We start from the raw sequence: 18,116 nt of genomic DNA, 5'->3' as shown, positions 1-18,116 counted from the left end.
ACAACAGACTGATAGAGGTGTTATTCGAAACCACGCCTCCGAAGAGACTGGTACCTGAAACCAGCGCCTTAGACCACTCGGCCACTCTACCTGGACAAACACTCGTCAACTAAGACAAATAAGAAAGAGCTTCATGTTATTAAACTAACAAAATGCATGAGTCTGATAGAGGTGGGATTCGAATCCACGCCATCGAAGAGACCGGTGCCGAAAACCAGCGCCTTAGACCACTCGGCCACTTTACCTGAAAAAAAGTAAACTCAGTCTATTAAGCAAAATCTTCACTTTAAAATTCTTAAAAACACAACAGACTGATAGAGGTGAGATTCGAAACCACGCCTCCGAAGAGACTGGTACCTGAAACCAGCGCCTTAGACCACTCGGCCACTCTACCTGAACATACACGTCAGCTCAGACAAATGAGCAAGAGCTTCATGTTATTAAACTATGAAAATGCATGCGTCTGATAGAGGTGGGATTCGAACCCACGCCTCCGAAGAGACTGGTACCTGAAACCAGCGCCTTAGACCACTCGGCCACTCTACCTGGACAAAAACTCGTCAACTAAGACAAATAAGCAAGAGCTTCATGTTATTCAACTAAGAAAATGCATGAGTCTGATAGAGGTGGGATTCGAACCCACGCCTCCGAACAGACTGGTGCCTTAAACCATCGCCTTAGACCACTCGGCCACTCTGCCTGAACACACACGTCAACTAAGACAAATAAGCAAGAGCTTCATGTTATTAAACTAACAAAATGCATGAGTCTGATATGGATGGGATTCGACCCCACGCCTCCGAAGAGACCGGTGCCTAAAACCAGCGCCTTAGACCACTCGGCCACTCTACCTGGAAACAAAAGTAAACTCATTCTATTAAGCAAAATCTTCACTTTAAAATTCTTAAAAACACAACAGACTGATAGAGGTGAGATTCGAACCCACGCCTCCGAAGAGACTGGTGCCTAAAACCAGCGCCTTAGACCACTCGGCCACTCTACCTGAACACACACGTCAACTAAGACAAATAAGCAAGAGTTTCATGTTATTAAACTAACAAAATGCATGAGTCTGATAGAGGTGGGATTTGAATCCACGCCATCGAAGAGACCGGTGCCTAAAACCAGCGCCTTAGACCACTCGGCCACTCTACCTGAAAACAAAAGTAAACTCAGTCTATTAAGCAAAATCTTCACTTTAAAATTCTTAAAAACACAACAGACTGATAGAGGTGAGATTCGAAACCACGCCAACGAAGAGACTGGTACCTGAAACCAGCACCTTAGACCACACGGCCACTCTAACTGAACACACTATTCAGCTCAGACAAATGAGAAAGAGCTTCATGTTATTAAACTATGATAATGCATGAGTCTGATAGAGGTGGGATTCGAACCCACGTCTCCGAAGAGACTGGTACCTGAAACCAGCGCCTTAGACCACTCGGCCACTCTACCTGGACAAAAACTCGTCAACTAAGACAAATAAGCAAGAGCTTCATGTTATTAAACTAAGAAAATGCATGAGTCTGATAGAGGTGGGATTCGAACCCACGCCTCCGAACATATTGGTGCCTTAAACCAGCGCCTTAGACCACTCGGCCACTCTGCCTGAACACACACGTCAACTAAGACAAATAAGCAAGAGCTTCATGTTATTAAACTAACAAAATGCATGAGTCTGATAGAGGTGAGATTCGAAACCACGCCAACGAAGCGACTGGTACCTGAAACCAGCACCTTTGACCACACGGCCACTCTAACTGAACACACACGTCAGCTCAGACAAATGAGCAAGAGCTTTATGTTATTAAACTATGAAAATGCATGCGTCTGATAGAGGTGGGATTCGAACCCACGCGTCCGAAGAGACTGGTACCTGAAACCAGCGCCTTAGACCACTCGGCCACTCTACCTGGACAAAAACTCGTCAACTAAGACAAATAAGCAAGAGCTTCATGTTATTAAACTAACAAAATGCATGAGTCTGACAGAGGTGGGATTTGAATCCACGCCATCGAAGAGACCGGTGCCCAAAACCAGCGCCTTAGACCACTCGGCCACTCTACCTGAAAACAAAAGTAAACTCAGTCTATTAAGCAAAATCTTCACTTTAAAATTCTTAAAAACACAACAGACTGATAGAGGTGAGATTCGAAACCACGCCTCCGAAGAGACTGGTGCCTTAAACCAGCGCCTTACACCACTCGGCCACTCTACTTGAACACACCTGTCAACTCAGACAAATAAGCAAGAGCTTCATGTTATTAAACTAAGAAAATGCATGAGTCTCGTAGAGGTGGGATTCGAACCCACGCCTCCGAAGAGACAGGTGCCTTAAACCAGCGCCTTAGAGCACTCGGCCACTCTACCTGAACACACACGTCAACTAAGACAAATAAGCAAAAGCTTCATGTTATTAAAGTAACAAAATGAATGAGTCTGATAGAGGTGGGATTCGAATCCACGCCATCGAAGAGACCGGTGCCTAAAACCAGCGCCTTAGACCACTCGGCCACTCTACCTCAAAGCAAAAGTAAACTCAGTCTATTAAGCAAAATCTTCACTTTAAAATTCTTAAAAACACAACAGACTGATAGAGGTGTTATTCGAAACCACGCCTCCGAAGAGACTGGTACCTGAAACCAGCGCCTTAGACCACTCGGCCACTCTACCTGGACAAACACTCGTCAACTAAGACAAATAAGAAAGAGCTTCATGTTATTAAACTAACAAAATGCATGAGTCTGATAGAGGTGGGATTCGAATCCACGCCATCGAAGAGACCGGTGCCGAAAACCAGCGCCTTAGACCACTCGGCCACTTTACCTGAAAAAAAAGTAAACTCAGTCTATTAAGCAAAATCTTCACTTTAAAATTCTTAAAAACACAACAGACTGATAGAGGTGAGATTCGAAACCACGCCTCCGAAGAGACTGGTACCTGAAACCAGCGCCTTAGACCACTCGGCCACTCTACCTGAACACACACGTCAGCTCAGACAAATGAGCAAGAGCTTCATGTTATTAAACTATGAAAATGCATGCGTCTGATAGAGGTGGGATTCGAACCCACGCCTCCGAAGAGACTGGTACCTGAAACCAGCGCCTTAGACCACTCGGCCACTCTACCTGGACAAAAACTCGTCAACTAAGACAAATAAGCAAGAGCTTCATGTTATTAAACTATGAAAATGCATGAGTCTGATAGAGGTGGGATTCGAACCCACGCCTCCGAACAGACTGGTGCCTTAAACCATCGCCTTAGACCACTCGGCCACTCTGCCTGAACTCACACGTCAACTAAGACAAATAAGCAAGAGCTTCATGTTATTAAACTAACAAAATGCATGAGTCTGATATGGATGGGATTCGACCCCACGCCTCCGAAGAGACCGGTGCCTAAAACCAGCGCCTTAGACCACTCGGCCACTCTACCTGGAAACAAAAGTAAACTCATTCTATTAAGCAAAATCTTCACTTTAAAATTCTTAAAAACACAACAGACTGATAGAGGTGAGATTCTAAACCACGCCTCCGAAGAGACTGGTACCTGAAACCAGCAATTTAGACCACACGGCCACTCTACCTGAACACACACGTTGCTCAGACAAAGGAGCAAGAGCTTCATGTTATTAAACTATGAAATTGCATGAGTCTGATAGAGGTGGGATTCGAACCCACGCCTCCGAAGAGACTGGTGCCTTAAACCAGTGCCTTAGACCACTCGGCCACTCTGCCTGAACACACACGTCAACTAAGACAAATAAGCAAGAGCTTCATGTTATTAAACTAACAAAATGCATGAGTCTGACAGAGGTGGGATTTGAATCCACGCCATCGAAGAGACCGGTGCCCAAAACCAGCGCCTTAGACCACTCGGCCACTCTACCTGAAAACAAAAGAAAACTCAGTCTATTAAGCAAAATCTTCACTTTAAAATTCTTAAAAACACAACAGACTGATAGAGGTGAGATTCGAAACCACGCCTCCGAAGAGACTGGTGCCTTAAACCAGCGCCTTACACCACTCGGCCACTCTACTTGAACACACCTGTCAACTCAGACAAATAAGCAAGAGCTTCATGTTATTAAACTAAGAAAATGCATGAGTCTCGTAGAGGTGGGATTCGAACCCACGCCTCCGAAGAGACAGGTGCCTTAAACCAGCGCCTTAGAGCACTCGGCCACTCTACCTGAACACACACGTCAACTAAGACAAATAAGCAAAAGCTTCATGTTATTAAAGTAACAAAATGCATGAGTCTGATAGAGGTGGGATTCGAATCCACGCCATCGAAGAGACCGGTGCCTAAAACCAGCGCCTTAGACCACTCGGCCACTCTACCTCAAAGCAAAAGTAAACTCAGTCTATTAAGCAAAATCTTCACTTTAAAATTCTTAAAAACACAACAGACTGATAGAGGTGAGATTCGAAACCACGCCAACGAAGCGACTAGTACCTGAAACCAGCACCTTTGACCACACGGCCACTCTAACTGAACACACACGTCAGCTCAGACAAATGAGCAAGAGCTTTATGTTATTAAACTATGAAAATGCATGCGTCTGATAGAGGTGGGATTCGAACCCACGCGTCCGAAGAGACTGGTACCTGAAACCAGCGCCTTAGACCACTCGGCCACTCTACCTGGACAAAAACTCGTCAACTAAGACAAATAAGCAAGAGCTTCATGTTATTAAACTAACAAAATGCATGAGTCTGACAGAGGTGGGATTTGAATCCACGCCATCGAAGAGACCGGTGCCCAAAACCAGCGCCTTAGACCACTCGGCCACTCTACCTGAAAACAAAAGAAAACTCAGTCTATTAAGCAAAATCTTCACTTTAAAATTCTTAAAAACACAACAGACTGATAGAGGTGAGATTCGAAACCACGCCTCCGAAGAGACTGGTGCCTTAAACCAGCGCCTTACACCACTCGGCCACTCTACTTGAACACACCTGTCAACTCAGACAAATAAGCAAGAGCTTCATGTTATTAAACTAAGAAAATGCATGAGTCTCGTAGAGGTGGGATTCGAACCCACGCCTCCGAAGAGACAGGTGCCTTAAACCAGCGCCTTAGAGCACTCGGCCACTCTACCTGAACACACACGTCAACTAAGACAAATAAGCAAAAGCTTCATGTTATTAAAGTAACAAAATGCATGAGTCTGATAGAGGTGGGATTCGAATCCACGCCATCGAAGAGACCGGTGCCTAAAACCAGCGCCTTAGACCACTCGGCCACTCTACCTCAAAGCAAAAGTAAACTCAGTCTATTAAGCAAAATCTTCACTTTAAAATTCTTAAAAACACAACAGACTGATAGAGGTGTTATTCGAAACCACGCCTCCGAAGAGACTGGTACCTGAAACCAGCGCCTTAGACCACTCGGCCACTCTACCTAGACAAACACTCGTCAACTAAGACAATAAGAAAGAGCTTCATGTTATTAAACTAACAAAATGCATGAGTCTGATAGAGGTGGGATTCGAATCCACGCCATCGAAGAGACCGGTGCCGAAAACCAGCGCCTTAGACCACTCGGCCACTTTACCTGAAAAAAAAGTAAACTCAGTCTATTAAGCAAAATCTTCACTTTAAAATTCTTAAAAACACAACAGACTGATAGAGGTGAGATTCGAAACCACGCCTCCGAAGAGACTGGTACCTGAAACCAGCGCCTTAGACCACTCGGCCACTCTACCTGAACACACACGTCAGCTCAGACAAATGAGCAAGAGCTTCATGTTATTAAACTATGAAAATGCATGCGTCTGATAGAGGTGGGATTCGAACCCACGCCTCCGAAGAGACTGGTACCTGAAACCAGCGCCTTAGACCACTCGGCCACTCTACCTGGACAAAAACTCGTCAACTAAGACAAATAAGCAAGAGCTTCATGTTATTAAACTAAGAAAATGCATGAGTCTGATAGAGGTGGGATTCGAACCCACGCCTCCGAACAGACTGGTGCCTTAAACCATCGCCTTAGACCACTCGGCCACTCTGCCTGAACACACAAGTCAACTAAGACAAATAAGCAAGAGCTTCATGTTATTAAACTAACAAAATGCATGAGTCTGATATGGATGGGATTCGACCCCACGCCTCCGAAGAGACCGGTGCCTAAAACCAGCGCCTTAGACCACTCGGCCACTCTACCTGGAAACAAAAGTAAACTCATTCTATTAAGCAAAATCTTCACTTTAAAATTCTTAAAAACACAACAGACTGATAGAGGTGAGATTCTAAACCACGCCTCCGAAGAGACTGGTACCTGAAACCAGCAATTTAGACCACACGGCCACTCTACCTGAACACACACGTTGCTCAGACAAAGGAGCAAGAGCTTCATGTTATTAAACTATGAAAATGCATGAATCTGATAGAGGTGGGATTCGAACCCACGCCTCCGAAGAGACTGGTACCTGAAACCAGCGCCTTAGACCACTCGGCCACTCTACCTGAACACACTTTTCAACTCAGACAAATAAGCAAGAGCTTCATGTTATTTAATTATGAAAATGCATGAGTCTGATAGAGGTGGGATTCGAACCCACGCCTCCGAAGCGACTGGTGCCTTAAACCAGTGCCTTAGACCACTCGGCCACTCTACCTGAACACACACGTCAACTAAGACAAATAAGCAAGAGTTTCATGTTATTAAACTAACAAAATGCATGAGTCTGATAGAGGTGGGATTTGAATCCACGCCATCGAAGAGACCTGTGCCTAAAACCAGCGCCTTAGACCACTCGGCCACTCTACCTGAAAACAAAAGTAAACTCAGTCTATTAAGCAAAATGTTCACTTTAAAATTCTTAAAAACACAACAGACTGATAGAGGTGAGATTCGAAACCACGCCAACGAAGAGACTGGTACCTGAAACCAGCACCTTAGACCACACGGCCACTCTAACTAAACACACTAGTCAGCTCAGACAAATGAGAAAGAGCTTCATGTTATTAAACTATGATAATGCATGCGTCTGATAGAGGTGGGTTTCGAACCCACGCCTCCGAAGAGACTGGTACCTGAAACCAGCGCCTTAGACCACTCGGCCACTCTACCTGGACAAAAACTCGTCAACTAAGACAAATAAGCAAGAGCTTCATGTTATTAAACTAAGAAAATGCATGAGTCTGATAGAGGTGGGATTCGAACCCACGCCTCCGAACATACTGGTGCCTTAAACCAGCGCCTTAGACCACTCGGCCACTCTGCCTGAACACACACGTCAACTAAGACAAATAAGCAAGAGCTTCATGTTATTAAACTAACAAAATGCATGAGTCTGATAGGGATGGGATTCGACCCCACGCCTCCGAAGAGACCGGTGCCTAAAACCAGCGCCTTAGACCACTCGGCCACTCTACCTGAAAACAAAAGTAAACTCAGTCTATTAAGCAAAATCTTCACTTTAAAATTCTTAAAAACACAACAGACTGATAGAGGTGAGATTCGAAACCACGCCAACGAAGCGACTGGTGCCTTAAACCAGCGCCTTACACCACTCAGCCACTCTACTTGAACACACCTGTCAACTCAGACAAATAAGCAAGAGCTTCATGTTATTAAACTAAGAAAATGCATGAGTCTCGTAGAGGTGGGATTCGAATCCACGCCATTGAAGAGACCGGTGCCTAAAACCAGCGCCTTAGACCACTCGGCCACTCTACCTCAAAGCAAAAGTAAACTCAGTCTATTAAGCAAAATCTTCACTTTAAAATTCTTAAAAACACAACAGACTGATAGAGGTGTTATTCGAAACCACGCCTCCGAAGAGACTAGTACCTGAAACCAGCGCCTTAGACCACTCGGCCACTCTACCTGGACAAACACTCGTCAACTAAGACAAATAAGAAAGAGCTTCATGTTATTAAACTAACAAAATGCATGAGTCTGATAGAGGTGGGATTCGAATCCACGCCATCGAAGAGACCGGTGCCGAAAACCAGCGCCTTAGACCACTCGGCCACTTTACCTGAAAAAAAAGTAAACTCAGTCTATTAAGCAAAATCTTCACTTTAAAATTCTTAAAAACACAACAGACTGATAGAGGTGAGATTCGAAACCATGCCTCCGAAGAGACTGGTACCTGAAACCAGCAATTTAGACCACACGGCCACTCTACCTGAACACACACGTTGCTCAGACAAATGAGCAAGAGCTTCATGTTATTAAACTATGAAAATGCATGAGTCTGATAGAGGTGGGATTCGAACCCACGCCTCCGAAGAGACTGGTACCTGAAACCAGCGCCTTAGACCACTCGGCCACTCTACCTGAACACACTTGTCAACTCAGACAAATAAGCAAGAGCTTCATGTTATTAAACTAAGAAAATGCATGAGTCTGATAGAGGTGGGATTCGAACCCACGCCTCCGAAGAGACTGGTGCCTTAAACCAGCGCCTTAGACCACTCGGCCACTCTACCTGAACACACTTGTCAACTCAGACAAATAAGCAAGAGCTTCATGTTATTAAACTAAGAAAATGCATGAGTCTGATAGAGGTGGGTTTCGAACCCACACCTCCGAAGAGACTGGTGCCTTAAACCAACGCCTTAGACCACTTGGCCACTCTACCTGAACACACGTCAACTAAGACAAATAAGCAAGAGCTTCATGTTATTAAACTAACGAAATGCATGAGTCTGATAGAGGTGGGATTCGAATCCACGCCATCGAAGAGACCGGTGCCTTAAACCAGCGCCTTAGACCACTCGGCCACTCTACCTGAAAACAAAAGTAAACTCAGTCTATTAAGCAAAATCTTCACTTTTAATTTCTTACAAACACAACAGACTGATAGGGGTGAGATTCGAACCCACGCCTCCGAATAGACTGGTTCCTGAAACCAGCGCCTTAGACCACTCGGCCACTCTACTTGAACACACCTGTCAACTCAGACAAATAAGCAAGAGCTTCATGTTATTAAACTAAGAAAATGCATGAGTCTCATAGAGGTGGGATTCGAACCCACGCCTCCGAAGAGACTGGTGCCTTAAACCAGCGCCTTAGACCACTCGGCCACTCTACCTGAACACACACGTCAACTAAGACAAATAAGCAAAAGCTTCATGTTATTAAACTAACAAAATGCATGAGTCTGATAGAGGTGGGATTCGAATCCACGCCATCGAAGAGACCGGTGCCTAAAACCAGCGCCTTAGACCACTCGGCCACTCTACCGGAAAGCAAAAGTAAACTCAGTCTATTAAGCAAAATCTTCACTTTAAAATTCTTAAAAACACAACAGACTGATAAAGGTGTGATTCGAAACCACGCCTCCGAAGAGACTGGTACCTGAAACCAGCAATTTAGGACACGGGCACTCTACCTGAACACACACGTTGCTCAGACAAATGAGCAAGAGCTTCATGTTATTAAACTATGAAAATGCATGAGTCTGATAGAGGTGGGATTCGAACCCACGCCTCCGAAGAGACTGGTACCTGAAACCAGCGCCTTAGACCACTCGGCCACTCTACCTGGACAAAAACTCGTCAACTAAGACAAATAAGCAAGAGCTTCATGTTATTAAACTAAGAAAATGCATGAGTCTGATAGAGGTGGGATTCGAACCCACGCCTCCGAACATACTGGTGCCTTAAACCAGCGCCTTAGACCACTCGGCCACTCTGCCTGAACACACACGTCAACTAAGACAAATAAGCAAGAGCTTCATGTTATTAAACTAACAAAATGCATGAGTCTGATAGGGATGGGATTCGACCCCACGCCTCCGAAGAGACCGGTGCCTAAAACCAGCGCCTTAGACCACTCGGCCACTCTACCTGAAAACAAAAGTAAACTCAGTCTATTAAGCAAAATCTTCACTTTAAAATTCTTAAAAACACAACAGACTGATAGAGGTGAGATTCGAAACCACGCCAACGAAGCGACTGGTACCTGAAACCAGCACCTTTGACCACACGGCCACTCTAACTGAACACACACGTCAGCTCATACAAATGAGCAAGAGCTTTATGTTATTAAACTATGAAAATGCATGCGTCTGATAGAGGTGGGATTCGAACCCACGCGTCCGAAGAGACTGGTACCTGAAACCAGCGCCTTAGACCACTCGGCCACTCTACCTTGACAAAAACTCGTCAACTAAGACAAATAAGCAAGAGCTTCATGTTATTAAACTAACAAAATGCATGAGTCTGACAGAGGTGGGATTTGAATCCACGCCATCGAAGAGACCGGTGCCCAAAACCAGCGCCTTAGACCACTCGGCCACTCTACCTGAAAACAAAAGTAAACTCAGTCTATTAAGCAAAATCTTCACTTTAAAATTCTTAAAAACACAACAGACTGATAGAGGTGAGATTCGAAACCACGCCTCCGAAGAGACTGGTGCCTTAAACCAGCGCCTTACACCACTCAGCCACTCTACTTGAACACACCTGTCAACTCAGACAAATAAGCAAGAGCTTCATGTTATTAAACTAAGAAAATGCATGAGTCTCGTAGAGGTGGGATTCGAATCCACGCCATTGAAGAGACCGGTGCCTAAAACCAGCGCCTTAGACCACTCGGCCACTCTACCTCAAAGCAAAAGTAAACTCAGTCTATTAAGCAAAATCTTCACTTTAAAATTCTTAAAAACACAACAGACTGATAGAGGTGTTATTCGAAACCACGCCTCCGAAGAGACTAGTACCTGAAACCAGCGCCTTAGACCACTCGGCCACTCTACCTGGACAAACACTCGTCAACTAAGACAAATAAGAAAGAGCTTCATGTTATTAAACTAACAAAATGCATGAGTCTGATAGAGGTGGGATTCGAATCCACGCCATCGAAGAGACCGGTGCCGAAAACCAGCGCCTTAGACCACTCGGCCACTTTACCTGAAAAAAAAGTAAACTCAGTCTATTAAGCAAAATCTTCACTTTAAAATTCTTAAAAACACAACAGACTGATAGAGGTGAGATTCGAAACCATGCCTCCGAAGAGACTGGTACCTGAAACCAGCAATTTAGACCACACGGCCACTCTACCTGAACACACACGTTGCTCAGACAAATGAGCAAGAGCTTCATGTTATTAAACTATGAAAATGCATGAGTCTGATAGAGGTGGGATTCGAACCCACGCCTCCGAAGAGACTGGTACCTGAAACCAGCGCCTTAGACCACTCGGCCACTCTACCTGAACACACTTGTCAACTCAGACAAATAAGCAAGAGCTTCATGTTATTAAACTAAGAAAATGCATGAGTCTGATAGAGGTGGGATTCGAACCCACGCCTCCGAAGAGACTGGTGCCTTAAACCAGCGCCTTAGACCACTCGGCCACTCTACCTGAACACACTTGTCAACTCAGACAAATAAGCAAGAGCTTCATGTTATTAAACTAAGAAAATGCATGAGTCTGATAGAGGTGGGTTTCGAACCCACACCTCCGAAGAGACTGGTGCCTTAAACCAACGCCTTAGACCACTTGGCCACTCTACCTGAACACACGTCAACTAAGACAAATAAGCAAGAGCTTCATGTTATTAAACTAACGAAATGCATGAGTCTGATAGAGGTGGGATTCGAATCCACGCCATCGAAGAGACCGGTGCCTTAAACCAGCGCCTTAGACCACTCGGCCACTCTACCTGAAAACAAAAGTAAACTCAGTCTATTAAGCAAAATCTTCACTTTTAATTTCTTACAAACACAACAGACTGATAGGGGTGAGATTCGAACCCACGCCTCCGAATAGACTGGTTCCTGAAACCAGCGCCTTAGACCACTCGGCCACTCTACTTGAACACACCTGTCAACTCAGACAAATAAGCAAGAGCTTCATGTTATTAAACTAAGAAAATGCATGAGTCTCATAGAGGTGGGATTCGAACCCACGCCTCCGAAGAGACTGGTGCCTTAAACCAGCGCCTTAGACCACTCGGCCACTCTACCTGAACACACACGTCAACTAAGACAAATAAGCAAAAGCTTCATGTTATTAAACTAACAAAATGCATGAGTCTGATAGAGGTGGGATTCGAATCCACGCCATCGAAGAGACCGGTGCCTAAAACCAGCGCCTTAGACCACTCGGCCACTCTACCGGAAAGCAAAAGTAAACTCAGTCTATTAAGCAAAATCTTCACTTTAAAATTCTTAAAAACACAACAGACTGATAAAGGTGTGATTCGAAACCACGCCTCCGAAGAGACTGGTACCTGAAACCAGCAATTTAGGACACGGGCACTCTACCTGAACACACACGTTGCTCAGACAAATGAGCAAGAGCTTCATGTTATTAAACTATGAAAATGCATGAGTCTGATAGAGGTGGGATTCGAACCCACGCCTCCGAAGAGACTGGTACCTGAAACCAGCGCCTTAGACCAATCGGGCACTCTACCTGAACACACCTGTCAACTCAGACAAATAAGCAAGAGCTTCATGTTATTAAACTAAGAAAATGCATGAGTCTCGTAGAGGTGGGATTCGAATCCACGCCATTGAAGAGACCGGTGCCTAAAACCAGCGCCTTAGACCACTCGGCCACTCTACCTCAAAGCAAAAGTAAACTCAGTCTATTAAGCAAAATCTTCACTTTAAAATTCTTAAAAACACAACAGACTGATAGAGGTGTTATTCGAAACCACGCCTCCGAAGAGACTAGTACCTGAAACCAGCGCCTTAGACCACTCGGCCACTCTACCTGGACAAACACTCGTCAACTAAGACAAATAAGAAAGAGCTTCATGTTATTAAACTAACAAAATGCATGAGTCTGATAGAGGTGGGATTCGAATCCACGCCATCGAAGAGACCGGTGCCGAAAACCAGCGCCTTAGACCACTCGGCCACTTTACCTGAAAAAAAAGTAAACTCAGTCTATTAAGCAAAATCTTCACTTTAAAATTCTTAAAAACACAACAGACTGATAGAGGTGAGATTCGAAACCATGCCTCCGAAGAGACTGGTACCTGAAACCAGCAATTTAGACCACACGGCCACTCTACCTGAACACACACGTTGCTCAGACAAATGAGCAAGAGCTTCATGTTATTAAACTATGAAAATGCATGAGTCTGATAGAGGTGGGATTCGAACCCACGCCTCCGAAGAGACTGGTACCTGAAACCAGCGCCTTAGACCACTCGGCCACTCTACCTGAACACACTTGTCAACTCAGACAAATAAGCAAGAGCTTCATGTTATTAAACTAAGAAAATGCATGAGTCTGATAGAGGTGGGATTCGAACCCACGCCTCCGAAGAGACTGGTGCCTTAAACCAGCGCCTTAGACCACTCGGCCACTCTACCTGAACACACTTGTCAACTCAGACAAATAAGCAAGAGCTTCATGTTATTAAACTAAGAAAATGCATGAGTCTGATAGAGGTGGGTTTCGAACCCACACCTCCGAAGAGACTGGTGCCTTAAACCAACGCCTTAGACCACTTGGCCACTCTACCTGAACACACGTCAACTAAGACAAATAAGCAAGAGCTTCATGTTATTAAACTAACGAAATGCATGAGTCTGATAGAGGTGGGATTCGAATCCACGCCATCGAAGAGACCGGTGCCTTAAACCAGCGCCTTAGACCACTCGGCCACTCTACCTGAAAACAAAAGTAAACTCAGTCTATTAAGCAAAATCTTCACTTTTAATTTCTTACAAACACAACAGACTGATAGGGGTGAGATTCGAACCCACGCCTCCGAATAGACTGGTTCCTGAAACCAGCGCCTTAGACCACTCGGCCACTCTACTTGAACACACCTGTCAACTCAGACAAATAAGCAAGAGCTTCATGTTATTAAACTAAGAAAATGCATGAGTCTCATAGAGGTGGGATTCGAACCCACGCCTCCGAAGAGACTGGTGCCTTAAACCAGCGCCTTAGACCACTCGGCCACTCTACCTGAACACACACGTCAACTAAGACAAATAAGCAAAAGCTTCATGTTATTAAACTAACAAAATGCATGAGTCTGATAGAGGTGGGATTCGAATCCACGCCATCGAAGAGACCGGTGCCTAAAACCAGCGCCTTAGACCACTCGGCCACTCTACCGGAAAGCAAAAGTAAACTCAGTCTATTAAGCAAAATCTTCACTTTAAAATTCTTAAAAACACAACAGACTGATAAAGGTGTGATTCGAAACCACGCCTCCGAAGAGACTGGTACCTGAAACCAGCAATTTAGGACACGGGCACTCTACCTGAACACACACGTTGCTCAGACAAATGAGCAAGAGCTTCATGTTATTAAACTATGAAAATGCATGAGTCTGATAGAGGTGGGATTCGAACCCACGCCTCCGAAGAGACTGGTACCTGAAACCAGCGCCTTAGACCAATCGGGCACTCTACCTGAACACACTTGTCAACTCAGACAAATAAGCAAGAGCTTCATGTTATTAAACTAAGAAAATGCATGAGTCTGATAGAGGTGGGATTCGAACCCACGCCTCCGAAGAGACTGGTGCCTTAAACCAGCGCCTAAGACCACTCGGCCACTCTACCTGAACACACTTGTCAACTCAGACAAATAAGCAAGAGCTTCATGTTATTAAACTAAGAAAATGCATGAGTCTGATAGAGGTGGGTTTCGAACCCACGCCTCCGAAGAGACTGGTGCCTTAAACCAGCGCCTTAGACCACTCGGCCACTCTACCTGAACACACACGTCAACTAAGACAAATAAGCAAGAGCTTCATGTTATTAAACTAACGAAATGCATGAGTCTGATAGAGGTGGGATTCGAATCCACGCCATCGAAGAGACCGGTGCCTAAAACCAGCGCCTTAGACCACTCGGCCACTCTACCTGAAAACAAAAGTAAACTCAGTCTATTAAGCAAAATCTTCACTTTAAATTTCTTACAAACACAACAGACTGATAGGGGTGAGATTCGAACCCACGCCTCCGAATAGGCTGGTACCTGAAACCAGCGCCTTAGACCACTCGGCCACTCTACTTGAACACACCTGTCAACTCAGACAAATAAGCAAGAGCTTCATGTTATTAAACTAAGAAAATGCATGAGTCTCATAGAGGTGGGATTCGAACCCACGCCTCCGAAGAGACTGGTGCCTTAAACCAGCGCCTTAGACCACTCGGCCACTCTACCTGAACACACACGTCAACTAAGACGAATAAGCAAAAGCTTCATGTTATTAAACTAACAAGATGCATGAGTCTGATAGAGGTGGGATTCGAATCCACGCCATCGAAGAGACCGGTTTTTAAAACCAGCGCCTTAGACCACTCGGCCACTCTACCTGAACACGCTTGTCAACTCAGACAAATAAGCAAGAGCTTCATGTTATTAAACTAAGAAAATGCATGAGTCTGATAGAGGTGGGATTCGAACCCATGCCTCCGAAGAGACCGGTGCCTAAAACCAGCGCCTTAGACCACTCGGCCACTCTACCTGAAAGCAAAAGTAAACTCAGTCTATTAAGCAAAATCTTCACTTTAAAATTCTTAAAAACACAACAGACTGATAGAGGTGAGATTCGAAACCACGCCTCCGAAGAGACTGGTACCTGAAACCAGCAATTTAGACCACACGGCCACTCTACCTGAACACACACGTTGCTCAGACAAATGAGCAAGAGCTTCATGTTATTAAACTATGAAAATGCATGAGTCTGATAGAGGTGGGATTCGAACCCACGCCTCCGAAGAGACTGGTACCTGAAATCAGCGCCTTAGACGACTCGGCCACTCTACCTGAACACACTTGTCAACTCAGACAAATAAGCAAGAGCTTCATGTTATTAAACTAAGAAAATGCATGAGTCTGATAGAGGTGGTTTTCGAACCCACGCCTCCGAAGAGACTGGTGCCTTAAACCAGCGCCTTAGACCACTCGGCCACTCTACCTGAACACACACGTCAACTAAGACAACTAAGCAAGAGCTTCATGTTATTAAACTAACGAAATGCATGAGTCTGATAGAGGTGGGATTCGAATCCACGCCATCGAAGAGACCTGTGCCTAAAACCAGCGCCTTAGACCGCTCGGCTATTCTACCTGAAAACAAAAGTAAACTCAGTCTATTAAGTAAAATCTTCACTTTAATATTCTTAAAAACACAACTGACTGATAGAGGTGAGATTCGAAACCACGCCAACGAAGAGACTGGTACCTGAAACCAGCACCTTAGACCACACGGCCACTCTAACTGAACACACACGTCAGCTCAGACAAATGAGCAAGAGCTTCATGTTATTAAACTATGATAATGCATGCGTCTTATAGAGGTGGGATTCGAACCCACGTCTCCGAAGAGACTGGTACCTGATACCAGCGCCTTAGACCAATCGGCCACTCTACCTGAACACACTTGTCAACTCAGACAAATAAGCAAGAGCTTCATGTTATTAAACTAAGAAAATGCATGAGTCTGATAGAGGTGGGATTCGAACCCACGCCTCCGAAGGGACTGGTGCCTTAAACCAGCGCCTAAGACCACTCGGCCACTCTACCTGAACACACTTGTCAACTCAGACAAATAAGCAAGAGCTTCATGTTATTAAACTAACGAAATGCATGAGTCTGATAGAGGTGGGATTCGAATCTACGCCATCGAAGAGACCGGTGCCTAAAACCAGCGCCTTAGACCACTCGGCCACTCTACCTGAAAACAAAAGTAAACTCAGTCTATTAAGCAAAATCTTCACTTTAAATTTCTTACAAACACAACAGACTGATAGGGGTGAGATTCGAACCCACGCCTTCGAATAGGCTGGTACCTGAAACCAGCGCCTTAGACCACTCGGCCACTCTACTTGAACACACCTGTCAACTCAGACAAATAAGCAAGAGCTTCATGTTATTAAACTAAGAAAATGCATGAGTCTCATAGAGGTGGGATTCGAACCCACGCCTCCGAAGAGACTGGTGCCTTAAACCAGCGCCTTATACCACTCGGCCACTCTACCTGAACACACACGTCAACTAAGACAAATAAGCAAAAGCTTCATGTTATTAAACTAACAAGATGCATGAGTCTGATAGAGGTGGGATTCGAACCCACGCCTCCGAAGAGACTGGTGCCTTAAACCAGCGCCTAAGACCACTCGGCCACTCTACCTGAACACACTTGTCAACTCAGACAAATAAGCAAGAGCTTCATGTTATTAAACTAAGAAAATGCATGAGTCTGATAGAGGTGGGTTTCGAACCCACGCCTCCGAAGAGACTGGTGCCTTAAACCAGCGCCTTAGACCACTCGGCCACTCTACCTGAACACACACGTCAACTAAGACAGATAAGCAAGAGCTTCATGTTATTAAACTAACGAAATGCATGAGTCTGATAGAGGTGGGATTCGAATCCACGCCATCGAAGAGACCGGTGCCTAAAACCAGCGCCTTAGACCACTCGGCCACTCTACCTGAAAACAAAAGTAAACTCAGTCTATTAAGCAAAATCTTCACTTTAAATTTCTTACAAACACAACAGACTGATAGGGGTGAGATTCGAACCCACGCCTCCGAATAGGCTGGTACCTGAAACCAGCGCCTTAGACCACTCGGCCACTCTACGTGAACACACCTGTCAACTCAGACAAATAAGCAAGAGCTTCATGTTATTAAACTAAGAAAATGCATGAGTCTCATAGAGGTAGGATTCGAACCCACGCCTCCGAAGAGACTGGTGCCTTAAACCAGCGCCTTAGACCACTCGGCCACTCTACCTGAACACACACGTCAACTAAGACAACTAAGCAAGAGCTTCATGTTATTAAACTAACGAAATGCATGAGTCTGATAGAGGTGGGATTCGAATCCACGCCATCGAAGAGACCTGTGCCTAAAACCAGCGCCTTAGACCGCTCGGCTATTCTACCTGAAAACAAAAGTAAACTCAGTCTATTAAGTAAAATCTTCACTTTAATATTCTTAAAAACACAACTGACTGATAGAGGTGAGATTCGAAACCACGCCAACGAAGAGACTGGTACCTGAAACCAGCACCTTAGACCACACGGCCACTCTAACTGAACACACACGTCAGCTCAGACAAATGAGCAAGAGCTTCATGTTATTAAACTATGATAATGCATGCGTCTTATAGAGGTGGGATTCGAACCCACGTCTCCGAAGAGACTGGTACCTTATACC

The 18,116-nt window shown here is 45.0% G+C and overlaps 61 non-coding genes across 61 annotated transcripts; all 61 read right to left on the bottom strand.

Moving 5' to 3' along the window:
• Positions 1-9: 9 nt before the first annotated feature.
• On the bottom strand, positions 10-91 carry TRNAL-CAG (transfer RNA leucine (anticodon CAG)). Its single transcript has one exon. It is a non-coding gene; the product is annotated as a tRNA-Leu (tRNA).
• A 221-nt stretch (positions 92-312) lies between these two features.
• Positions 313-394, bottom strand: TRNAL-CAG (transfer RNA leucine (anticodon CAG)). The gene has a single exon. It is a non-coding gene; the product is annotated as a tRNA-Leu (tRNA).
• Positions 395-464: 70 nt separating this feature from the next.
• Positions 465-546, bottom strand: TRNAL-CAG (transfer RNA leucine (anticodon CAG)). The gene has a single exon. It is a non-coding gene; the product is annotated as a tRNA-Leu (tRNA).
• A 72-nt stretch (positions 547-618) lies between these two features.
• TRNAL-AAG (transfer RNA leucine (anticodon AAG)) lies at positions 619-700 on the bottom strand. Its single transcript has one exon. It is a non-coding gene; the product is annotated as a tRNA-Leu (tRNA).
• Positions 701-921: 221 nt separating this feature from the next.
• Positions 922-1,003, bottom strand: TRNAL-UAG (transfer RNA leucine (anticodon UAG)). The gene has a single exon. It is a non-coding gene; the product is annotated as a tRNA-Leu (tRNA).
• Positions 1,004-1,376: 373 nt separating this feature from the next.
• TRNAL-CAG (transfer RNA leucine (anticodon CAG)) lies at positions 1,377-1,458 on the bottom strand. The gene has a single exon. It is a non-coding gene; the product is annotated as a tRNA-Leu (tRNA).
• Positions 1,459-1,530: 72 nt separating this feature from the next.
• TRNAL-AAG (transfer RNA leucine (anticodon AAG)) lies at positions 1,531-1,612 on the bottom strand. Its single transcript has one exon. It is a non-coding gene; the product is annotated as a tRNA-Leu (tRNA).
• Positions 1,613-1,834: 222 nt separating this feature from the next.
• On the bottom strand, positions 1,835-1,916 carry TRNAL-CAG (transfer RNA leucine (anticodon CAG)). Its single transcript has one exon. It is a non-coding gene; the product is annotated as a tRNA-Leu (tRNA).
• A 527-nt stretch (positions 1,917-2,443) lies between these two features.
• On the bottom strand, positions 2,444-2,525 carry TRNAL-UAG (transfer RNA leucine (anticodon UAG)). Its single transcript has one exon. It is a non-coding gene; the product is annotated as a tRNA-Leu (tRNA).
• A 69-nt stretch (positions 2,526-2,594) lies between these two features.
• On the bottom strand, positions 2,595-2,676 carry TRNAL-CAG (transfer RNA leucine (anticodon CAG)). Its single transcript has one exon. It is a non-coding gene; the product is annotated as a tRNA-Leu (tRNA).
• A 222-nt stretch (positions 2,677-2,898) lies between these two features.
• Positions 2,899-2,980, bottom strand: TRNAL-CAG (transfer RNA leucine (anticodon CAG)). Its single transcript has one exon. It is a non-coding gene; the product is annotated as a tRNA-Leu (tRNA).
• A 70-nt stretch (positions 2,981-3,050) lies between these two features.
• TRNAL-CAG (transfer RNA leucine (anticodon CAG)) lies at positions 3,051-3,132 on the bottom strand. Its single transcript has one exon. It is a non-coding gene; the product is annotated as a tRNA-Leu (tRNA).
• A 72-nt stretch (positions 3,133-3,204) lies between these two features.
• TRNAL-AAG (transfer RNA leucine (anticodon AAG)) lies at positions 3,205-3,286 on the bottom strand. The gene has a single exon. It is a non-coding gene; the product is annotated as a tRNA-Leu (tRNA).
• A 372-nt stretch (positions 3,287-3,658) lies between these two features.
• TRNAL-AAG (transfer RNA leucine (anticodon AAG)) lies at positions 3,659-3,740 on the bottom strand. Its single transcript has one exon. It is a non-coding gene; the product is annotated as a tRNA-Leu (tRNA).
• Positions 3,741-4,265: 525 nt separating this feature from the next.
• TRNAL-UAG (transfer RNA leucine (anticodon UAG)) lies at positions 4,266-4,347 on the bottom strand. Its single transcript has one exon. It is a non-coding gene; the product is annotated as a tRNA-Leu (tRNA).
• Positions 4,348-4,568: 221 nt separating this feature from the next.
• Positions 4,569-4,650, bottom strand: TRNAL-CAG (transfer RNA leucine (anticodon CAG)). The gene has a single exon. It is a non-coding gene; the product is annotated as a tRNA-Leu (tRNA).
• Positions 4,651-5,177: 527 nt separating this feature from the next.
• On the bottom strand, positions 5,178-5,259 carry TRNAL-UAG (transfer RNA leucine (anticodon UAG)). Its single transcript has one exon. It is a non-coding gene; the product is annotated as a tRNA-Leu (tRNA).
• A 69-nt stretch (positions 5,260-5,328) lies between these two features.
• TRNAL-CAG (transfer RNA leucine (anticodon CAG)) lies at positions 5,329-5,410 on the bottom strand. Its single transcript has one exon. It is a non-coding gene; the product is annotated as a tRNA-Leu (tRNA).
• A 221-nt stretch (positions 5,411-5,631) lies between these two features.
• On the bottom strand, positions 5,632-5,713 carry TRNAL-CAG (transfer RNA leucine (anticodon CAG)). Its single transcript has one exon. It is a non-coding gene; the product is annotated as a tRNA-Leu (tRNA).
• Positions 5,714-5,783: 70 nt separating this feature from the next.
• Positions 5,784-5,865, bottom strand: TRNAL-CAG (transfer RNA leucine (anticodon CAG)). The gene has a single exon. It is a non-coding gene; the product is annotated as a tRNA-Leu (tRNA).
• A 72-nt stretch (positions 5,866-5,937) lies between these two features.
• Positions 5,938-6,019, bottom strand: TRNAL-AAG (transfer RNA leucine (anticodon AAG)). The gene has a single exon. It is a non-coding gene; the product is annotated as a tRNA-Leu (tRNA).
• Positions 6,020-6,391: 372 nt separating this feature from the next.
• Positions 6,392-6,473, bottom strand: TRNAL-CAG (transfer RNA leucine (anticodon CAG)). Its single transcript has one exon. It is a non-coding gene; the product is annotated as a tRNA-Leu (tRNA).
• Positions 6,474-6,543: 70 nt separating this feature from the next.
• Positions 6,544-6,625, bottom strand: TRNAL-AAG (transfer RNA leucine (anticodon AAG)). The gene has a single exon. It is a non-coding gene; the product is annotated as a tRNA-Leu (tRNA).
• A 373-nt stretch (positions 6,626-6,998) lies between these two features.
• On the bottom strand, positions 6,999-7,080 carry TRNAL-CAG (transfer RNA leucine (anticodon CAG)). The gene has a single exon. It is a non-coding gene; the product is annotated as a tRNA-Leu (tRNA).
• A 72-nt stretch (positions 7,081-7,152) lies between these two features.
• On the bottom strand, positions 7,153-7,234 carry TRNAL-AAG (transfer RNA leucine (anticodon AAG)). The gene has a single exon. It is a non-coding gene; the product is annotated as a tRNA-Leu (tRNA).
• A 979-nt stretch (positions 7,235-8,213) lies between these two features.
• Positions 8,214-8,295, bottom strand: TRNAL-CAG (transfer RNA leucine (anticodon CAG)). The gene has a single exon. It is a non-coding gene; the product is annotated as a tRNA-Leu (tRNA).
• A 70-nt stretch (positions 8,296-8,365) lies between these two features.
• Positions 8,366-8,447, bottom strand: TRNAL-AAG (transfer RNA leucine (anticodon AAG)). The gene has a single exon. It is a non-coding gene; the product is annotated as a tRNA-Leu (tRNA).
• Positions 8,448-8,517: 70 nt separating this feature from the next.
• Positions 8,518-8,599, bottom strand: TRNAL-AAG (transfer RNA leucine (anticodon AAG)). The gene has a single exon. It is a non-coding gene; the product is annotated as a tRNA-Leu (tRNA).
• A 68-nt stretch (positions 8,600-8,667) lies between these two features.
• On the bottom strand, positions 8,668-8,749 carry TRNAL-AAG (transfer RNA leucine (anticodon AAG)). The gene has a single exon. It is a non-coding gene; the product is annotated as a tRNA-Leu (tRNA).
• Positions 8,750-8,970: 221 nt separating this feature from the next.
• TRNAL-AAG (transfer RNA leucine (anticodon AAG)) lies at positions 8,971-9,052 on the bottom strand. Its single transcript has one exon. It is a non-coding gene; the product is annotated as a tRNA-Leu (tRNA).
• Positions 9,053-9,122: 70 nt separating this feature from the next.
• TRNAL-UAG (transfer RNA leucine (anticodon UAG)) lies at positions 9,123-9,204 on the bottom strand. Its single transcript has one exon. It is a non-coding gene; the product is annotated as a tRNA-Leu (tRNA).
• Positions 9,205-9,422: 218 nt separating this feature from the next.
• Positions 9,423-9,504, bottom strand: TRNAL-CAG (transfer RNA leucine (anticodon CAG)). Its single transcript has one exon. It is a non-coding gene; the product is annotated as a tRNA-Leu (tRNA).
• A 72-nt stretch (positions 9,505-9,576) lies between these two features.
• On the bottom strand, positions 9,577-9,658 carry TRNAL-AAG (transfer RNA leucine (anticodon AAG)). Its single transcript has one exon. It is a non-coding gene; the product is annotated as a tRNA-Leu (tRNA).
• A 373-nt stretch (positions 9,659-10,031) lies between these two features.
• Positions 10,032-10,113, bottom strand: TRNAL-CAG (transfer RNA leucine (anticodon CAG)). The gene has a single exon. It is a non-coding gene; the product is annotated as a tRNA-Leu (tRNA).
• A 981-nt stretch (positions 10,114-11,094) lies between these two features.
• TRNAL-CAG (transfer RNA leucine (anticodon CAG)) lies at positions 11,095-11,176 on the bottom strand. Its single transcript has one exon. It is a non-coding gene; the product is annotated as a tRNA-Leu (tRNA).
• Positions 11,177-11,246: 70 nt separating this feature from the next.
• Positions 11,247-11,328, bottom strand: TRNAL-AAG (transfer RNA leucine (anticodon AAG)). The gene has a single exon. It is a non-coding gene; the product is annotated as a tRNA-Leu (tRNA).
• A 70-nt stretch (positions 11,329-11,398) lies between these two features.
• On the bottom strand, positions 11,399-11,480 carry TRNAL-AAG (transfer RNA leucine (anticodon AAG)). The gene has a single exon. It is a non-coding gene; the product is annotated as a tRNA-Leu (tRNA).
• A 68-nt stretch (positions 11,481-11,548) lies between these two features.
• On the bottom strand, positions 11,549-11,630 carry TRNAL-AAG (transfer RNA leucine (anticodon AAG)). Its single transcript has one exon. It is a non-coding gene; the product is annotated as a tRNA-Leu (tRNA).
• Positions 11,631-11,851: 221 nt separating this feature from the next.
• On the bottom strand, positions 11,852-11,933 carry TRNAL-AAG (transfer RNA leucine (anticodon AAG)). The gene has a single exon. It is a non-coding gene; the product is annotated as a tRNA-Leu (tRNA).
• Positions 11,934-12,003: 70 nt separating this feature from the next.
• Positions 12,004-12,085, bottom strand: TRNAL-UAG (transfer RNA leucine (anticodon UAG)). The gene has a single exon. It is a non-coding gene; the product is annotated as a tRNA-Leu (tRNA).
• Positions 12,086-12,303: 218 nt separating this feature from the next.
• Positions 12,304-12,385, bottom strand: TRNAL-CAG (transfer RNA leucine (anticodon CAG)). Its single transcript has one exon. It is a non-coding gene; the product is annotated as a tRNA-Leu (tRNA).
• A 676-nt stretch (positions 12,386-13,061) lies between these two features.
• TRNAL-CAG (transfer RNA leucine (anticodon CAG)) lies at positions 13,062-13,143 on the bottom strand. The gene has a single exon. It is a non-coding gene; the product is annotated as a tRNA-Leu (tRNA).
• A 70-nt stretch (positions 13,144-13,213) lies between these two features.
• Positions 13,214-13,295, bottom strand: TRNAL-AAG (transfer RNA leucine (anticodon AAG)). The gene has a single exon. It is a non-coding gene; the product is annotated as a tRNA-Leu (tRNA).
• A 70-nt stretch (positions 13,296-13,365) lies between these two features.
• TRNAL-AAG (transfer RNA leucine (anticodon AAG)) lies at positions 13,366-13,447 on the bottom strand. The gene has a single exon. It is a non-coding gene; the product is annotated as a tRNA-Leu (tRNA).
• A 68-nt stretch (positions 13,448-13,515) lies between these two features.
• TRNAL-AAG (transfer RNA leucine (anticodon AAG)) lies at positions 13,516-13,597 on the bottom strand. Its single transcript has one exon. It is a non-coding gene; the product is annotated as a tRNA-Leu (tRNA).
• A 221-nt stretch (positions 13,598-13,818) lies between these two features.
• TRNAL-AAG (transfer RNA leucine (anticodon AAG)) lies at positions 13,819-13,900 on the bottom strand. The gene has a single exon. It is a non-coding gene; the product is annotated as a tRNA-Leu (tRNA).
• A 70-nt stretch (positions 13,901-13,970) lies between these two features.
• TRNAL-UAG (transfer RNA leucine (anticodon UAG)) lies at positions 13,971-14,052 on the bottom strand. The gene has a single exon. It is a non-coding gene; the product is annotated as a tRNA-Leu (tRNA).
• A 218-nt stretch (positions 14,053-14,270) lies between these two features.
• On the bottom strand, positions 14,271-14,352 carry TRNAL-CAG (transfer RNA leucine (anticodon CAG)). The gene has a single exon. It is a non-coding gene; the product is annotated as a tRNA-Leu (tRNA).
• A 70-nt stretch (positions 14,353-14,422) lies between these two features.
• Positions 14,423-14,504, bottom strand: TRNAL-AAG (transfer RNA leucine (anticodon AAG)). The gene has a single exon. It is a non-coding gene; the product is annotated as a tRNA-Leu (tRNA).
• A 70-nt stretch (positions 14,505-14,574) lies between these two features.
• On the bottom strand, positions 14,575-14,656 carry TRNAL-AAG (transfer RNA leucine (anticodon AAG)). Its single transcript has one exon. It is a non-coding gene; the product is annotated as a tRNA-Leu (tRNA).
• A 70-nt stretch (positions 14,657-14,726) lies between these two features.
• TRNAL-UAG (transfer RNA leucine (anticodon UAG)) lies at positions 14,727-14,808 on the bottom strand. The gene has a single exon. It is a non-coding gene; the product is annotated as a tRNA-Leu (tRNA).
• A 221-nt stretch (positions 14,809-15,029) lies between these two features.
• TRNAL-AAG (transfer RNA leucine (anticodon AAG)) lies at positions 15,030-15,111 on the bottom strand. Its single transcript has one exon. It is a non-coding gene; the product is annotated as a tRNA-Leu (tRNA).
• A 222-nt stretch (positions 15,112-15,333) lies between these two features.
• On the bottom strand, positions 15,334-15,415 carry TRNAL-UAG (transfer RNA leucine (anticodon UAG)). Its single transcript has one exon. It is a non-coding gene; the product is annotated as a tRNA-Leu (tRNA).
• Positions 15,416-15,635: 220 nt separating this feature from the next.
• On the bottom strand, positions 15,636-15,717 carry TRNAL-CAG (transfer RNA leucine (anticodon CAG)). Its single transcript has one exon. It is a non-coding gene; the product is annotated as a tRNA-Leu (tRNA).
• A 70-nt stretch (positions 15,718-15,787) lies between these two features.
• Positions 15,788-15,869, bottom strand: TRNAL-AAG (transfer RNA leucine (anticodon AAG)). The gene has a single exon. It is a non-coding gene; the product is annotated as a tRNA-Leu (tRNA).
• A 525-nt stretch (positions 15,870-16,394) lies between these two features.
• On the bottom strand, positions 16,395-16,476 carry TRNAL-AAG (transfer RNA leucine (anticodon AAG)). The gene has a single exon. It is a non-coding gene; the product is annotated as a tRNA-Leu (tRNA).
• Positions 16,477-16,849: 373 nt separating this feature from the next.
• Positions 16,850-16,931, bottom strand: TRNAL-AAG (transfer RNA leucine (anticodon AAG)). Its single transcript has one exon. It is a non-coding gene; the product is annotated as a tRNA-Leu (tRNA).
• A 70-nt stretch (positions 16,932-17,001) lies between these two features.
• Positions 17,002-17,083, bottom strand: TRNAL-AAG (transfer RNA leucine (anticodon AAG)). The gene has a single exon. It is a non-coding gene; the product is annotated as a tRNA-Leu (tRNA).
• Positions 17,084-17,153: 70 nt separating this feature from the next.
• Positions 17,154-17,235, bottom strand: TRNAL-AAG (transfer RNA leucine (anticodon AAG)). The gene has a single exon. It is a non-coding gene; the product is annotated as a tRNA-Leu (tRNA).
• Positions 17,236-17,305: 70 nt separating this feature from the next.
• Positions 17,306-17,387, bottom strand: TRNAL-UAG (transfer RNA leucine (anticodon UAG)). The gene has a single exon. It is a non-coding gene; the product is annotated as a tRNA-Leu (tRNA).
• A 221-nt stretch (positions 17,388-17,608) lies between these two features.
• TRNAL-AAG (transfer RNA leucine (anticodon AAG)) lies at positions 17,609-17,690 on the bottom strand. The gene has a single exon. It is a non-coding gene; the product is annotated as a tRNA-Leu (tRNA).
• Positions 17,691-18,116: the final 426 nt, after the last annotated feature.

This window comes from Phalangium opilio, unplaced genomic scaffold (assembly GCF_054372755.1).
Source record: "Phalangium opilio isolate 3A_F unplaced genomic scaffold, DU_Popi_V2 ptg000031l_1, whole genome shotgun sequence".
NCBI classification, from domain to species: Eukaryota; Metazoa; Arthropoda; class Arachnida; order Opiliones; family Phalangiidae; genus Phalangium; species Phalangium opilio.
This window is presented reverse-complemented; position numbering and strand designations above follow the sequence as displayed.